The 4,242-nt window shown below is 42.0% G+C and overlaps 1 pseudogene; it reads left to right on the top strand.

Annotated features, from left to right (window-relative positions):
• Window positions 1-3,873: 3,873 nt before the first annotated feature.
• LOC101574387 lies at window positions 3,874-4,232 on the top strand (annotated as a pseudogene).
• Window positions 4,233-4,242: the final 10 nt, after the last annotated feature.

The raw sequence follows: 4,242 nt of genomic DNA, 5'->3' as shown, positions 1-4,242 counted from the left end.
ACTGTGTGATTTATTTCACATTAAATATAAAAATATAGGTATGATCTAGACACAAGAAAGACAATCCTCAGGGCCAGGGAGATGGCTCAGTAGAATAAGCACTTTCCTGGCAACCACAAGGGCCTGAGTTCAATCCTCGGTTCCACCAAAAAAAAAAAAAAAAGACAATCCTCAATGTTATTACAAGAGAAATCTACAGAATATCAGAAGTGAAATGATCTCCCTCCAATCCCGTTTTATAGTTAGGGAAATCAATGTTTTAAATGACTGTGACTATCCACTATGTACAGGTAGTTGACTGAAGAGACTGGATCACTACTCTGCCGTCTGGTTGTCATTCTCTTAACTATCTCATATTCAGGGTTAACATCTAGCTGCCACACACTTGTCTGGATGTGATGGTTGTTAAAATGTTGAAACTCTTGGTATGTACTCACTGCTTTAATCTCACTGGCATGGACAATATCAGTGCTCCATCTCCATTCTACCTTCTGGGTGACTTCACCTCCTATACCCAGCACATAGAGCTCTTTGGCAGCTTTTCTTAGGAGAGCTGTGCTTTGGCTTCCAGAGCTGTTCAGCCACAGGCACAGAATACCAGAAGTGCTTGAGAACCATTGCAGGACTTAAACAATGATTAACAGGTGCTGAGATGTGACAACTTCACTCCCTAGCCTCTGGCTGAAGAACCCTAAGACTCAATTTATATTCCAGAGCTCTCCTGCAGGATCAAGCTAAATGAAGTCTCTGTGGGACTTGGTCTGAGAGGGCATTCTGATGGTTCATGCTGCCAACTTGACTAGGACATGGGATGTCTGAATATTTGGAATTATTTGGGGTTTGTCTGTGAAAATGTGTCTGGATGAGATTAGCATTTGAGTGAATAAAGACTGAATAAAGCAGATGGTCCTCCCCAACAGGGTAGCATCATCAAGTCCTTTGAGGGTCTGAAAAGAACAATAGGGAAGACAGAATTCATCTCTTTTATATATCTCAGTCTTTCTGCCTGTCTGTTTGAACTGGGACATTGGTATTTTGCCCTTAGATTGGATTTACACCATAAGTTCCTGGTTCTCAAGACTTTGGGCTTAAACTATACTGATACAGGGATGTGAAATTCCCAACCTGGCCTGAATGAGTTCGTGTTCTCTAAAACTGAAGAATGAATTCTAGGAACAAACAGAGGCTGAAGGTAAAGGTTTATTTATTTGTTTTGTTTTGTTTTGTTTTTTTCCGGAACCAGGGATTGAACTCAGGCCCTTGCACTTGCCAGGCAAGCGCTTATTCTACTGAGCCATCTCCCTGGCCCCATAAAAATTTATTGGAAAGGAAAGCTTCTGTTAGAGAGGGACAGAAGGGGGTTCTGAGCAGGTTGCCCAGGAAGCTGTCTCCTTCGGGTTATTTTTATAGGACAAAACCATGCGGGGCTAAGGTAGAGACAAAGGGGTCCCGCTTAGGCAGATACAGGGTGGGACAAAACTATTTTCAACCAATGGGATTACAAGCACCATTGCTCAGGTAAAATGTATTAGGCCTAGGACCAAATGGGGTAGCGGGTCACGTAGCAAGCGGGCGACCTTATCTGGTGGCCTTCAGTCAATGATTCTTCCTAATGAGCAATCCTGGATGCCAACTTTAAGGAGGTCAGCATTTGTTTGATCTTTAGGTCTGGCTCACACCAGGAGCATCTCCCCAGTAAGGTGTCTGGTCTTTGTCATCCCCTTTGAGGGCCTGTCCCTGTCTAACTACCTACAATATTTCTATCTAACTCAGGCTGCCTGCAACAGTACCACTGATTCTCTTGTGCCTCCAGCTTCCAGAAAGTAGATGATAGACTTTCTCAGGAATAATAAATTTCTTATAATAATCATTATCTATCTATGTATCTGTCATCTAAACATCTAATATCATCTAAACATTCCTTATAATAATCATTATCTATCTATCTATATGTCATCTGTCTATAACTATACATCTTATTGTTTCTATTTCTTTTGAGAACACCGTTATGGTAAGAAACTCTTACCTGGGTTTCTCCCCTTCCTCATACAGTTTCATTTAACTTCTTAATGGTCTTTGAAGCATTTCATTAATAGATCACTTTAGGACACCTGAAAAGCACCCTTTGAGAGTACACTTCTAGGACACCTGAACTAGAAAAGTTCCCTAAAGCCCACCTTCGCAAGGCTAACTTGGCTATTCCTGTCAGTGTCCCACATCTCCTCATGATCTGCTTGGTCTAGCACAGGTCCTTCTAAAGCCCATTCCTAGTCTACAGCCATCATTAATTCTCAGTAATCAGTTCCTGAGTCATAGCTGAGAGTCATCCCTCAATGCTGAGGATTGAACACAGGTCCTTGTGCATACAATATAAAATTGAGTTTCATCCATATCCTCAGCACTTAAATATTTTTGATATCAAACCTCAACCTAAATAAGTGTTAAGTGTATATCATATAGAAACTAACTGGAGTGTTAGGTCTGCTCCATTCACAAAAGCTCTCATGACAATCAATAGTTGTCATGAGGCCGGGAACAGTCCTCCATATTTAAATCACAGGAGGCCTGCCATTCTGGCAGTAGGCAGAGACAGACACCTCATCTAAACTTAGCCTATTATATTCTTTCCCTAGTGACTTCAGACATGAATTTGAGGACAGTTGGGACTTGCTGGGGCTGAATCACCATAATGACCTCATCACCCTAAGGCAAATTTCATAAATCCCTGGTGCTGCTCTATCCAGAGCTGGGTGTTTTAACTTTCCACTAGCAGCTTCCCAGTAATCCCCCACACACACACCTTTTTGTTAGATCATCTTTTTATTGAAGTATTTTCTTATGCTCCTTAGCTAGCTGGGCACTCCACAACACTGTTGTTGATGTCATCTATGATGTCATGAGGGTGCTGGCTATCCACATTACACCCCACAGACTGGGCGGTCCCCAAGATATTTTTAATGGTTCCAGAAATGTTTCTGGCTAAAGACCAGTGCCACATCTGTTGGGTAATGTTGACAATCTCATGAAAAGTGATATTTCCACTGTGTTTAATGCTTTTCTGCTTCTGTCTGTCTCTTCGCGGCTCCTTGATCAGGCAGAGACAGAAGGCGTCACTTCAGTCTGAGCCTGTCTGTTCTAAATGGTCATTTTCACCGTAATCCTCAGATTCTTCCAGTCACCAGTTGCCTTGGTGATGTCATCCCCCACTTTTTTTGGAGACAAATAGAAGGGACCAATCTTTCAGGTCAAGGCAGATAAGGCATTGACTTCACCACTGGTGCGCCTCAGGTACATGACTTTGATCTCCCTGGGGTTAATCATAGGTGGTATGGTGGAGGCAGCTGGTGTCTGATGAACCTGGATTTGAGATGATCCTAATTTCTGATTTTTGTCTACACTTGCTAGAGTAGTTTTCTTTCTGATGACCAGAGACCTTTGGCTAATAACCTATTAACATTGGAAGGAACCCTACTTATCTGTTTTGTTCATGACCTCCAGCACCTAGCACAGTGCCTAAAATACATTAGATACCAAATAAAGACTTACTGCCTCAATATATGGGTTTTATTTTCTCTCTTTCTTTGTACTGGGAATTGAACTCAGGACTTTGTGCTTGCCAGCTATTTTCCTGGCCTAATAAATAGCTCTATAGCTCTTTGAAGGAAAAAAACAGATGATATAGATATAGATGTAGATAGAGATAGAGATAGAGATAGAGATGATAGATAGAGATAGAGATAGAGAGAGAGAGAGAGAGAGAGAGAGATAGAGATAGATAGAGAGAGACTATACTAAGATTCTCTTCCTTTTGACAAGGACAAAAACAACTGGCTTGTGTTTTTCAAGTGTTAAGATTTGGCTGGGGCTCTCGGCCTCACCATGGCAAGCGACAGCGGCGGTGGGGTGGTGGGGACGGTGGCGGCGGCCAACCTCAGCGTGGTGAGGGAGACCATGGACGTTCTGCTTGAGATTTCAAAAATTTTGAATATGGGCTTAGATATGGAAACTGTCCATTTGTGTACGACTTTGTGAACAAGGCATTAACCCAGAAACTTTATCGTCGGTCATTAAGGAACTTTGCAAGGCTACTGAAGCGCTGAAGTCTGCTGAAAATACAACAAGCTGACTCTGGAAAACTCTTGATATGCCAAGCTGTGCAAGAGGATTTTATGATTGCATTGTAGTCAAGAATGTACAGTAAAATTACTGCATGCAGCAGTGTAGAAAAATTTTCCTTTAAAA

Source organism: Octodon degus, unplaced genomic scaffold, assembly GCF_000260255.1.
Source record: "Octodon degus isolate 3935 unplaced genomic scaffold, OctDeg1.0 scaffold00059, whole genome shotgun sequence".
NCBI classification, from domain to species: domain Eukaryota; kingdom Metazoa; phylum Chordata; class Mammalia; order Rodentia; family Octodontidae; genus Octodon; species Octodon degus.
The sequence above is the reverse complement of the archived record's forward strand: the minus strand, read 5'-3'. Positions and strand labels throughout refer to the sequence as shown.